The sequence below is a fragment of the Peromyscus maniculatus genome, chromosome 11, assembly GCF_049852395.1.
Source record: "Peromyscus maniculatus bairdii isolate BWxNUB_F1_BW_parent chromosome 11, HU_Pman_BW_mat_3.1, whole genome shotgun sequence".
In the NCBI taxonomy this organism is placed as follows: domain Eukaryota; kingdom Metazoa; phylum Chordata; class Mammalia; order Rodentia; family Cricetidae; genus Peromyscus; species Peromyscus maniculatus.
This window is the reverse complement of record NC_134862.1, coordinates 83460174-83474397: the sequence shown is the minus strand read 5'-3', so window position 1 is coordinate 83474397 and position 14224 is coordinate 83460174. Positions and strand designations below refer to the sequence as shown.

At 39.6% G+C, this 14224-nt stretch overlaps 1 protein-coding gene across 1 annotated transcript in view; it reads right to left on the bottom strand.

The window, feature by feature from the left end:
- The window catches only part of Fmn2 (formin 2), a 315696-nt gene that overhangs the window by 136822 nt on the left and 164650 nt on the right, over positions 1-14224 (bottom strand). The gene's annotated exons all lie outside the window — the stretch shown is intronic.

Sequence of the window (14224 nt, the reverse complement as noted above, 5' to 3'; positions counted from 1 at the left end):
CGGTGGGTGCAGCTCATGAGGCCCCACATCTAGCCAAGGAGCGATTGGCAATTCATGGCTGCCAAGGGCTGTTGGGATCCTATTTCTTTAGGGGTGTGGCTGTGAGTAGGTGGCCTGTACTCTGATGAATGAACCACACCCACTGTTATGAAGGTACCCGCCCACTGTACTCAGAGAATGAGAGAGAGAGAGAGAGAGAGAGAGAGAGAGAGAGAGAGAGAGAGAGAGAGAGAGAGAGAGAGAAAGGAAAGCAAGGAGAGCAGAAGTTTGCATGAAAGTATCGGGGTATGTATTTGGGGAATGAGAGGGTAGATCCAGAGTGGATATGATTAATATATGTTATGTATATATCTGATGGTTCAAATAATAAAATTAAAATTTTTAATTAAAAAGCTCTCAAATTCATTTTGTGGACCAGGTGCTTGGCATCACACTAGTATTCAAATTATGATTATAGAAAACTTATTGTACTTATTTGTACACAGACAGTATATCTGTGTACATATACATGTTCGTGTGTGTGTGTGTGTGTGTGTGTGTGTGTATACATATATGTGGAGGTGAGAGTTCAACACTGAATGTCTTCCTTGATTACTCTCCACCTTATTTTTTGAGGCAGAGTTTCTCACTGAGCCTACAGTTTGCTAATGCTGCTAGACTGGCCGGCCAGTGAGTTCCAAGGGTCCTCTTGATTCTCCCTCCCCAGGACTGGGGTGATGGTCACACACTGCTAAGATGAGCTTTTGATAAGGGTGCTGCAGATGCGAACTCAAGTCCTCATGCTTATGTGGGAAGCACGTACTGACTGAGCCGTCTCTTCAGCTCCAAAGCCTGCTATTCAAAAGCAAATAATATCCAAAGGAATTTGCTCAGGCTGGCATGTTAAACGCACACCATAAGTGCTCGTGGGTCTCCACTTGGTAAATGGTTTTGTTGTACGTACGGCATGTCAAGGACAGACAATACTAAGGAGGATAAATGTCATGAGATTGGAGAAGTAGAGGAGGAGGATGATCGAGGCAATATGTCACAGTACACAGGCCAGAGAAGTGAGTAACAGCAAATGGTGAATCGTAAGGAGGAGGAACACCACAATGTAAGCCCATAAGACATCGGACATAAGGAAACAGTTGCTGGTAAAGCAGGATGGAAGGGGAACAAAGGGTCTGATGGCCTTTCACCAGGAGGACGATGTCAGAAAGAGCTGGGCTCACTGCTGCTGTGGTATAAGAGTCTAAGCCTCCTGGAGGCACTGAGCGCAGCCAGGTGGTTGGAGGGCGGAGAGCTGAAAGATGGTAAAGTAGCCAGAACTATATAAAAAACAAACATACAAACACAGCCAAAACTCAAGCCAGCTTCTCTGCCGAAAACCTTGAAAGTGACCTGCGCGGCACACATATCTGCAAACAGCAATTAGCAATGGGCTGTCCATGTGAACAGTGACTTCACGGGATGCTCAGTGCTCTCAGTAAAGGGGCCTCTGGAAAACTAACTGTGCAACTCCAACGTAACAGTCAAAGAAGAGGGAAAGCAGGGACGAGCAACCCACACCATTCTCCAGTGACGACTGCAGCCGTGTTCATCAGTTTAATTCATTTTCCAGGAACTCATGCAACACGGCTGGTTGTTCAGAAACAAGCACAGTAATTTTATAATCTGAAAGTTTTTACGAAGACCACGGAACCAATCTGTGAGTGATTCAACTTCTACAGGTATTTGTTTTTAATTCTGAAACTCACCTTCAATCTATTTGCAGGTGAAAGTGAACAAGCTTTACAGGGATTCCATGAATCAACTCAACGGAACAGTGAAATACGAGAGAGTCAGGGAGCTTTAAAATCGTTACACCGTGAAAGTCAATACATTTTTGTTTGAAGAACCTGATGGCTAAATGTTGCTGAAAACGTGAATCAATTAAATTCCTCTAGGAAGCTAGAGGAACACAGATGGTTAATCCAATTCATTTTCACTGACGCCACACAGTATATGCTTTTCAGGGTGCTGTATCATGTGACACACTACAGCCTTCTTCCAGATTAAAGTTTGCTGGTATGTCAAGTACCGCCCTAAGTGAAGATTACTAAGACTATAAAGTATGCCTGTGCAATTCAATCCTGAGAAGCGTAAATTTAGACTTCTCATTCTCTCTGCCCTACCTGCCTTCCCCCTCCTCTGCCCTGGATTAGAGCTGGTTAATTACACAGGGGTGCAGGAGTGTTTTCCTTCTATCTTTACCCACGTTTTCCTTCCTTTGAACTTCTAACAGGATTGACTTCCAAGGGTTAGCTTCGTTTTAACACTCTTTTTACAAACAACTCGGGATTCTTTTGTTCATTTTTCTCAACATGAAATAAAATGAAAAGTTAAAAAAAAAATTCAACTCACAGTTGTCCATGGATAGTTCAGATGCATTTAGATGTAATGTTAATCATCCAATGCACTAAAGAAAAGTATGGAATGCAGCTCAATAACTCTACCCCTCCCCACCCAGAATCCCTCTCTATTCACCTCCAGAAACTCACCATGTCATAACAGGAGTATATTTTAAGACTCAGAAGCAATATATGCATTTAACTATATATAACATTTAATATATGCTGCAAAGACTTGACTATGAACTTAATGATAGTCAATAACCCTAAATAAACTCTAAGGATTTTTGTTTTTCAAACCTCACTACAGTGGACTGCATTAAGTAACTATGTGGTTTTCACGAAGTCTTAATTCCTTGATAAACAGGAATTGGGCCCTCAGGATTGTGGTTTGTGAAATTAGGGTGTGTTTAGATTTGGAGACTGCCCAAAATTCATTCACATCTAGAAGGGAAAGCTCACTGCCAAACATATGCAATCAGAGAGAGAGAGAGAGAGGGAAAAAAAGATTACATTCTAAATAAGGTTTGTATAACAAATACTTCCATCTGTTTCAGAGAGATCAAATACAAACTACTTTAAAACAGTCCATTGGCATTTAAGCATCTGGCAAAAAGAAAGTGTATTTATGAGAAGGCATTCACATTAACTGTAGATTTTGTCCCCAAGGGTAAGTAGTGGAATGCCATGAAAGATTACCTCTCATATATTTGTTAAAAATGGAATTAAAACATTAATCTTTTAGATGAAGTTTGCATGCCCCTTAAATGTCATTATTTGTAAGGCAAAATTAAGCCTATTCAGAGATCATACAGAAAAAAAAACTACTCAGGTCACTTCATTTAAACTAATTGTTATAAACAAGTCAACACAATAAAATTTAAAAGATTTCCAAAGAAAATCTATACTAAGTCTAAGCATATACATGGTGAACCCCTCCAGACACCCTTCATAGAAATAAGATATGTTACATGAAGTCACAAGTAACATATAATTTACATGCCAGATAAGACTATATTTCTACAAACCTGGGGTTTTTCTGTTATCTATGCCCCCTTACTGCTGCTTGCCTCTCCGTTTACTTTCTGGAACCTAATGGAAGATAAAGGAGGGCCGGGGCACTTCGCATTTCCTTGACAAAGAATTTGGTTTAGCCTGTAGGAGGCCCTAGAGGAGCTACATCAGAAAAAGTGTTCATCCTCCCACTCCCAGGCAGTCTTGCATGCCTTTTCTCTCTCCTGTTGCAGTTCTGACCAACAGCAGACGGATCAGAGGACTACTGGCTGCAGTCTGGCGCTCCGCCAGCAGCACACATTGTACAGGGCCTACTGGGAGCCTTGCAACCATGGCCTAGACTCTCTGACCACCAGCACTCGTACCAAACCGGCCATGGCCCACCTGGCCCCTGAGGTTGTTTCCTGGACTTTGTAAACACACTCTAAACTCCAGGCATCTTAACAACTACAGTTGTTAAGATTCTTACTGTTGTAAGAATGCCATGAATCTATCTACATACCACACAAAGGCTTGTTTTGTGATTTCCTATTAGTAGTGGTCCAGACATAATAGGCTACAACCATACCTTTCCTTCCCCGGTGAGATCTGCTCACTAGGGAGAAGGACTCCCTTCAAATTTTCCTTCCCTGGATATGCTTGCTTAGCCCCAAGTTATGGTGAGATCTGTCACTTTAATTCTGTATTCTCTTATCACATGAAAATTATTCATTATCATAAACTTTCCTATTTGTATTGTTCCCTGCCTTCTGTTTCTTGTTTGAACTTCTACTGGTAGGTTGTAAATCAATTGAAGAAGATATCCCAACACTAACCTTTGGCTTTCACACACTAATGAACACAGGAACATGCACACACACACACACACACACACACACACACACACACAGAGAGAGAGAGAGAGAGAGAGAGAGAGAGAGAGAGAGAGAGAGAGAGAGAGTATACTGTGATGCTAAAACTTCATAATAAGCATATCCATGATGCTTTATAATACATATTTCTGCAAGTCCAGATTTATTGCAATTGTCCTATTGCAGCATTATTCAAATGCTATATAACTGTCCTAAATAGATTAATTAACTAATTGAAGGAAAGATTCAGCTAAAGATGTCCTCAACTTGAAGTCTATCATTTAGTTAGACATGTCTAATGACTGAGTAGTTTCGAAAGAAAGAAAGAGAGAGCCGGGCGGTGGTGGTGCACGCCTTTAATCCCAGCACTTGGGAGGCAGAGCCAGGTGGATCGCTGTGAGTTCGAGGCCACCCTGGGCTACCGAGTGAGTTCCAGGAAAGGCGCAAAGCTACACAGAGAAACCCTGTCTCAAAAACTCAAAAAGAAAAGAAAGAGAGAGAGAGAGAGAGAGAGAGAGAGAGAGAGAGAGAGAGAGAGAGAGAGAGAGAAATGTGTTTACTGTGCATGTATGGTATGGCTGTATGACTATTCATATATGTGTTGCTGGAGGGCTTCTCTCCAGGTTCCCCAAGCCCCGCAGTCCCACAATCTACATATAAAATAATCACTCAGACGCTTATATCACTTATAAACTGTATGGCCGTGGCAGGCTTCTTGCTAACTGTTCTTTTATCTTAAATTAACCCATTTTTACAAATCTATACCTTGCCATGTGGCTGGTGGCTTACCAGAGTCTCTACATGCTGCTTGTCCTGGCGGTGGCTGCAGTGTCTCTCCCCTCAGCATTCCGCTTCCCAGAATTCTCCTCTCTCCTTGTCCCACCTACTTCCTGCCTGGCAACTGGCCATCAGTGTTTTATTTATATATAGAGCAATATCCACAGCATATATGTTTGGGCACATGTGTCCATGCAAGTGCATATATGCATGTGTGCATGTGAATTCATAAACAGATGCGTGGTCATGCATGAGGAGACCCAAAGTCAATGGCAGGAGTCTTCTTTGATCAGTCCTATTCTTTGAGGCAGATTCTATCAACTGAACCCAGAGTTCTCTGATACAACGAATCTCGCTGGCCAGCTTTCTCTTTGCTCTGGCAATCTACTTCTCTGCTTTCTGGGCACTGAAATTTCAGGTGGTTGCCATGCCCATCCTGCATTTACACAGGTTCTGGGGAACTCTGGTCCTCACATTTACCCAGCAAATATATTTTTCCACTCAGCCATCTCCTGAGCCTCCATGTTTTATTTTTACATTTGTTTCTCAATGGTGCAATGTGTTTTCAGTATGGGCTACAAAAACAATGGTGTTTCACTGAGTCTGCGGTTGGAAATTAATCGTAGATAACAGGTATTTAAAAACAAATCAAATTTCTTTTTTCTGATATAAAAGCACATTATACATACCAGAAAGAATGCTGATTAAGATACAATTATCCAATATACCAACAACACAGGAAAATGAATATACTCTTAGGAGAAAATATAACCAGCAGATGTCAACCACAAGATGGCATACAGGTGCTCAAGTAACATACAAGGAATTTGAGACACTGATTAGAAGTATGCTGCATGATATAAAGGGAGATGTGTCAAAATATATTTGAATTAAATATTTAATTTGAAATCTCAACATTTCAAGAAAGGGTTCTGGAAATATTATATAGTATGAAGCATCAGAAAACAGATTTCTCACCTAGACAAAACCAGCAATAGCAGAATCTTCTGGATGCACCCTTTTAGGGACTCTGGGGTCTGTTTCATGTTTGCCACTTACAGGAGAGAAATTGGGCTTTAAGTTGGATAAATCGGAGTCACCCAACGTAGCCCTTATACTATTAGCAGCTACCCATCTCCCATCCCACCCCTATAGCACCTAGCTGCATACATGTTCCTAGAACAAACTGACATAGCTTATAGCAAGCAACTGGTGCTTGTGTGTGTGTGTGTGTGTGTGTGTGTGTGTGTGTGTGTGTGTGTGTGAGAGAGAGAGAGAGAGAGAGAGAGAGAGAGAGAGAGAGAGAGAGAGAGAGGAGGGAGGGAGAGAAGGAAGGAAGGAAGGAAGGAAGGAAGGAAGGAAGGAAGGAAGGAAGGAAGGAAGGAAGGAAGGAAGGAAGAGACTGTGCTCCAAACATCAGTGCTCTGTGGTTTGATCACAGCATCTTATTACTGATCATACAGGTGCATAGAAAGGGGAAGCCATCATTGTACCTCACTTGTAGAATCTCCTCCCTGACTGGCTGAAATAAATTCCAAGTGTTTTACAGGGTCATAACCCCCTTTTTCTTTTGCTTAGCTTTTGGGAGCTAGCTTATAAAAGCAAGTGCAAAATGGGGTTAGAGTTAGGAAGCGATCACACATTCCCAGAATAAGGCTGCGAGCTTAGAAATGAGCTTAAATTCATACCACAATCTGATTATTACCTCAAGACAACTCATGCTAGTCAAAGTCAACAACAACAACAACAACAAAGCAATGAATCCCAGGGAGTGATCTGCATTATCAGATTCTAAATAAAAATAATCAAACACATTTTCAAGAAACTGGGCACTGTTCAAAGGGAGAAGTCACTAAATAATGTGCATGAAAAGAATTTTTAAATATCTCAAAGAAAGAGTTGGAAAATAGCAAGAAAAACAATGTGCAGCCAAAAAAAATGACAGCATCAATAAAGAGACAGGAAATCTAAAAAAGGAATGAAAAATGAAATTCTGGCGCTGAAAGCTATAATACCGGAGAGGAATCTTCTACTAGAGTTATTCAAAGACAAATAGATTTGAATAGGCAGAAGAAAAACCCACAAACTTCTGCTAAGGACTATAGAGGGTAACAGGTTTGAGGAACAGTAAAAGATTTAAGAAAATCAAAAGGAATATAGGGAAACTGTTAGACACAAGGAGCCAGAAGAATCAACCCAGGAAGAAAGGAGCAGAGAGAGGAACTGAAAAACTAATGGCAGAAGCTTTGCCAAAGATGATGAACACTTAGAATGTAAACATCCAAGAAGTTCAACTCCATGTAAGGTTAGAATAGTAACAGTGACATTTTGGGGGACAAGAGAGGACATGGCCTCATACCTAACTACGGGCTGTCCACCTACTCTCTCTTCCCCTATAAACAATCTATGCACCATGCCTGTCTGACATCCCCTTATTCTATAACAGGAGAGAAAGCTACTAGGGACAGAATGATGCTGGGATATATTCAGGGACACACTGGACATTGATCCAGATCTCCAGATCACATGGGAAAATCAATTTAAGCAATGAGGAGATTTTTTTTTTCCTTTTTTAAAGTGATATCCTTATGCCTAACAAATTTCATTAAAAACTCAATCCCATGCCTATTCTTTTCTCTGCTAATGGGCAGGTTCAGTTTTCTGAAAAATCAATATACACCTACTTTTCCTCACCCCCTTCTTTCACACACACTCACACACACACACACACACACACACACACACACACACACACACAAAAAAAAAAAAAAAAAAAAAACCTGAGAGTTTGTACTCCATCTCAAGTTACCACATATATTGGTTATTAACTTGTGGCTGTGACAAGAGGAAGGAGATGCTTACTTTAGCTTAATGCAGAGTTCATCATGGTGGGGAAGTCATGGCAGTAGAAGCTTCAGGTGGCTGATCACATTGGATCCACAGGCAATGAGCAGAGAATGAAGAATGTTGGTGCTCAGCTTACTTCACCTTTTTATAAAGTTCAGAATCCTAGGCCATGGAACGGTACTTCTCGTATTTAGGGTGGGCCATCCCACCTCAGTCAACCCCATAGAAAAACTCCTCTAAATACACACCCAGAAGCTGTTGCCATGGTGATCCTAAGTCCAAGCAAGTTGATTATCAAGATTCCCCAACCTTTCATGTGATTGGGTATCATGATAAGTTGAAACAAAAGAGACCCACATCAAGATACACTGTAACCAAACTCTGGCACAGAGAATCTCTCCACTGGGAAAGAGGAAACACAGGGTAAGGCTACCAGCACATTTCACATGGTACAACTGAGAAGTTAGGAAGTAGTGAGCTGATCCACTTAAAAGATAAGGAACACCTGCCGGGCGGTGGTGGCGCACGCCTTTAATCCCAGCACTCGGGAGGCAGAGGCAGGCGGATCTCTGTGAGTTCGAGGCCAGCCTGGGCTACCAAGTGAGTCCCAGGAAAGGCGCAAAGCTACACAGAGAAACCCTGTCTCGAAAAACCAAAAAAAAAAAAAAAAAAAAAAAAAAAAAAAAAAAAAAGATAAGGAACACTAAATAATCAGTCAAGAATCTTACACACAGCAAAACTGTCCCCCCAAAGTGAAAAAGAAGTTAAGATATTGTCAGATAAAAGCTGTAGGAACTCACTAGCGTGAAACTCCCCTTTAAAGTTGTTCAATCCAAGGGGAATGCTACAGAAGGAGACAGGAGAGGAGCAGACATCAAAATCATGAAGAAATAAAGACATTACAAACACGAGCACCTCAGCCATGTCAGCTCCCATAACCAGCCCTTCTCAAGTGAATATGGCAAAGCAAATTCTCTTTGTGACCATGAAATATCAGGTCCCCAGAGATCATGTGAGGGGGGGAAGCACAGCTAAACTACACAAAAGCCTCAGCTACTTTCCAGGAATGGCAAGGAAAATATTTTCCTCTTTCCACTTGTTTTTCTGGTTTTCTCAAGTCATAGAAAAAATAACAAGAGCAAACACATTGCTTCATATGGAAAATATTATTCCACATTAGTTGCATAATGATAATGTGATCTTGGTTTTCTGTTCACTGTATTTATATTCAGATTCACATACAGCAAAGGGAAGCATGAAGGGAAGGGGTGGCTTTTCTCATGTGAAACAAATTGTCCTAAAGTTTAATAGCTTGAAACTTTATTTTAAAATTCCCCTAATTCTTCTGGTCTAGGTCAATTTGTCTTGGAGTTGCATTCAGATAGCAGACACATATGAGTGGATCCATGTGCTGAACCTATAACTGTGTTTGGTGCTTGGCAGTTTGCTGAGACTGTAGCATGAAGGCTAGAATTCCTGGATTGCATGTTCAGTGCATCCTCAGTGCGATCAGATTGTGCCAAGTTGTTTTCACGGGGGTTAGACCATAATATATATAACACGTACTTTCTTTTGACTTCACAGTTTCTTTACTTAGTTTTGAAAAACCATCATACTTTTTGATTGGAGATTTAAGAAAACTTATCTCATTGATGTCTCATTTTATTTTGCCTGTTGACTATTCAGAATATAAGCTTTTTCAAATGTTTATTAGACAGACACGTTTATTTCTCTTTGAACTGTCTCTATATTGTCTATGAATTTCTCTTTGGCGATGTCTCAAAAATGTAAACATTTTTATATGTTCCAGCTCCTAACATTTTTTTCTGTCCCTATTATGAAGACAAGAATCTTGCTATAAAGCATTAGAAATTTCTGGATTCACCATTGGGCTAAATTTTAAAAGTGTCTATGTGTCAATTTTTTTTTTTGGCTTAACCATAACTTACTAAATTTGAAGTAAAAGTTATCAAACTTGAAAAATATATGATTTTTAAAACTTTAATTTTTCCCATTCTCCCAAGAGAAGGAGCTTGGTCTACCTCAACTTGGTATGCCATGCTCTGTTTGATCCCATGAGAGGCCTGCTCTTTTCTGAATGGAGAGGGAAGAGGAGTGGATGGGGAAGCAGGTAGATGGTAGTGTGGGGGAGGGAACAGGAGGAGAGGAAGGAGGAGAAACTGTGATTGGTATATAAAAAAAAATGGAAAAAAATTTAACTAAGTATGAATTAGAAATCACCCCATTTCTTGCATGGGTTGAACAGATGAAGATAGATGAGGAATGTAAGAGTCAGTGAATTATCCAATACAGTGAACAGAAGGAAAACATACTGAAAACCAAATGATGAACTGAATCTCAGGAACTTGTACAAAATCCCAGCTGTAGCATGTGAATCTTAGAAACCCAAAGGAGAAGAGTAAGAAGATAGTGCAGAAAATAACATTTGGAGTTTAAAGATTAATGATTAAACATGAAATACACAGAATTACAGAATCAGGAAGTCCATCATGTCCAATGAGAATATATCTAAAAAAGAATGCCAGCTATATCCTAATGAATCTGTTTAGAGCAAGATGGAGTAGAAACTGTAAATCAATAAGGAGGAGGAGGAGACCACTTTGCTCACAGAACAGCGATGATAGCGGGCACAATGTAGACACATCAGAAAGAATGGAGGTCAGAGAATAATGTAAACTCCTACATGCTGAAATAAACTGTTAGTTCATAATTCTCTATCCAGAAAAAAACATGTCATTTAAACATGAAAACAAAATAAAAACATGCTAAAATAAAAGAACATCAGGAGATTCACCACTGAAAGGATCTATGTCCAAAACGAAGAATATTTCCTTAGGTGAAGGGTAAAGATCCTGGGTTAATCTAACAGTGAAGAAAGAGCTTTCAAATGGGGAAATGATGGCAAATGTAAGCGTCATGTATGGCAAATGCTTGGGGATTTTACTGTGCCTATATCACAATGAAAGTGATGTGAATTGTATGTGTATGTAGATGTTCATATCTGCCAACGAGGATATAACACTACCACTTAATGACACACAGAGATTCTTCTTAAACCCAGGCCTATTAAGTAAAAACTAAAACAATGGTGCCATCTGGCCAGGGTATATCCCCTATGTCCTGGCCCAACCAGAGATGGCCACAGCATTATGGAGACTAAGCAGCTGTGCAGCCAGAGCTCAGATCAAAGAGGAGGGCCATAGTAATCAGTCAAGCTGAGCCTGCCCATGATCATTTCCAGGTAGACTGTCTATGATCACGAGCTACACAGTGAAGCCAGAAAATGTATAAAAATCAGAAAGCATGAAAACAAGACACCTTTAAAAGCAATGAACAAAGTTTTAGCAATGGACCCCAAAGAAAAAGATATCAATGAAATGACAAAAAATATTTAGCATAGTTTCCGTGAAGTCCAATGAGCTACAAGAATATAGAAATAGACAATATACCAACAAAAAAAAATCTCTAACAAAGAAATAAAAATAATATTTTTTGAGAAAATCCAAGAGATGAAGACTGCTATAGGCCACTCCAAACACAGGGTCCTCACTTAACAATCAGTTAGGAAGCAATGGTTTCAATTAGGAACAAAAGGGAAAGAGATAAAGAATGAAGAAAGCCCACTTGACTTAAAGGATGCCACCAAGAACAGAAAAACTACAAAGGGCAATAAAGCATACTTATTGAAACAATGGCTGCTCTGGGCAAAGAAATCAATCTCCAGGTAGAGGAAGATCAGAGACCTTCAACAAAATTCAAATCAAAGAGAAGCCCACACCGTCAAAGAAAATCCAAAGATTAGAAACATACAGCAGGGCAGTGAGATGGTTCAATAGATAAATGCACTTGCTGCCATGCCTGACAACCTGAGTTTAATCCCCAGAACTCAAATGATAGAAGGAGAGGACTTAATCCTGTTAAGTTGTGCTCTGGCCTCCACACATAAGCAGTGGTATACAAATACAGAGAGAGAGAGAGAGAGAGAAAGAGAGAGAGAGAGAGAGAGAGAGAGAGAGAGAGAGAGAGAGAGAGAGAGAGAGGATGTAAAACAAACAACAAAAAAAATTCAAAGTGAAAAAAACAAAAGGCCAACCAATAGTATTTCACTCACAAAAGCCATCTTTCAGAAATGAAGGAGAAATAAAACTATGGTATGGGGATATTTTCCTTTAATCCTAGCACTCACTTGAAAGGCAGAGGTGAGTGGATCTCTAGGGCATCAAGACCAGCCAGGACTACACAGTGATACCTCATCTCAGACACCAAAACAGCACCACCAACAAACTAAAACAAATAAGCAAACAAAAACCCAACTAAAATTCTGACAAACCCACGCTCAACGAAGGGATCAACATTCAACCTGGGACCTATGGGAATCATCAACAATAATTCTTTAAGATAAAGGAAAAGATACTAAGCAATAGCATAAAGTACACACAAGCATAAAACTCAATGGTGTAACTAACAGTCTTAAGCAGGACACAGGAAGTCTGCAATGATGGTGTAGAAAGGAAAGTATGAAAGTTCCCAGACAAACCTACTAATGATTATTGTTAACAATAACCAACAAGGGATACACATTACCAAGAAATGTATACAACTAATGAAGACATAACCTACAAAATATATAAGAAACTCAACATCTAAATAGAAGACAACAAAATAGCCAACTGAAAAAGGGACCAAGGATCTTAATAAATTGTTCTCATGACATAAAATTATCCAACAGGCATATGTTCAGCCTTACTAATCATCAGAGAAATATAAAGTGGATTCATAATGTGATGGCATTTCACATCTCCCAGAATAGCAATATGTAAAAAGAAGAAAGTCTGTGGATGCTGAATACTGTGTGTGGTGGCATGAATTAGGACTGCCATAACAGTAAACTGCATAGATATTCCCCAAAATCTATTGTGTGAAGTCAGCATATTATCTAGCAATCTTGCTTCTAGACATTGGCTCAAAAGTTTTAACACTAGTATGGTTAGGAGGCATCTATCTGCGCTCCCATGGTCACTGAATCTATATTCAAAATGCTCAAATTAACAGCATCATGCTGTGTCTAACAGATGAATGAATAAAACTATAACACATACTCATACACAGACACACACACATACAATCAATATTTTTCAGCCTTGAAAAGAAACAAATTTGATGCAATGTAGATGGAGTTTGAAAGCATTATGCTAAATAAAATAATATATATATATATATATATATATATATATATATATATATATATATCTCACCCAAATGTTCATACTTACATGTAGAAGCTAAATTATTTAAGCTTAGAGAAACAGAGTAAAAGTAGTGGGCACCACAGTGCAAGTGGAGCTGAGCCCAATGAGGAGAGAATAAGGGAAGGATACAATCCCTCAATTAATATGGAGGAATGACAGCTTTTGGAGATGCATTTCAAAGTGTGGTACTGTCTTAGTTGGGATTTCTATTGTTGTAAAGAGACACCATGACCGCAGCAACTCTTATAAAGGAAGGAAAACATGTAATTGGGTGGCTTATAGTTTCAGAGGTTTAGTCCATTATTATATCAGGACATGGCAGCATGCAGGCAGACATGGTGCTGGGGAAGGAACTGAGAGTTCTGCATCTCAACCCATAGGCAACAGGATGTGAAAAGTGACAATGAACATTGCTTGAGCAGAGGAGACCTCAAAGCCCACACCCCACAGTGACAGACTTCCTGAAACAAGGCCACACATCTTAACAGTGTCACTACCTGTGGGGGCCACTTTCTTTCAAACCATCACAGGTAAATACTCTTGTACGAAGTATTTACAAAGTTGCTAATAGATTAAATTTCCCATGTTCTTACCATAACAGCTAAGTAATTGACTTTATAAGTCTAATACTAATTAGACATATCCCACATTGATAAACCATGACATTACTTTGTATATCATGGATATGTATAAATTATCTGTTTCTAATAGAAGACAAAAATTATAGAGTTGTACAGAACAATTTTAAAAAGACACTAGGCACAGATGTGTCCTGCATCAAATACTAAGATACTGTAAAATTAGTTTAATTTGAAAGGCTAAAAACTGAGATAAGTATTCTAAATCTGTGAAGTGCAGAGAGAAAGGCTTGGCTGAAGTTAGTGCCCACACAAACACTGCTATTATTTCAGAAGAGGAAACATGAATGTAGCACAAATTATTAGAAGGTCTTCTTAATAAAAAGTATCCAGAGCCAGGTATTGGGGTGAACGCTGAATGATGAGAGAAACAGAACAATCCACAGCTAAGCTCACCTGGCCAATTCCTCAGCTAATCTTGTTTCCTCAAACTGGAAGCCTCTGAGTCCTCATCC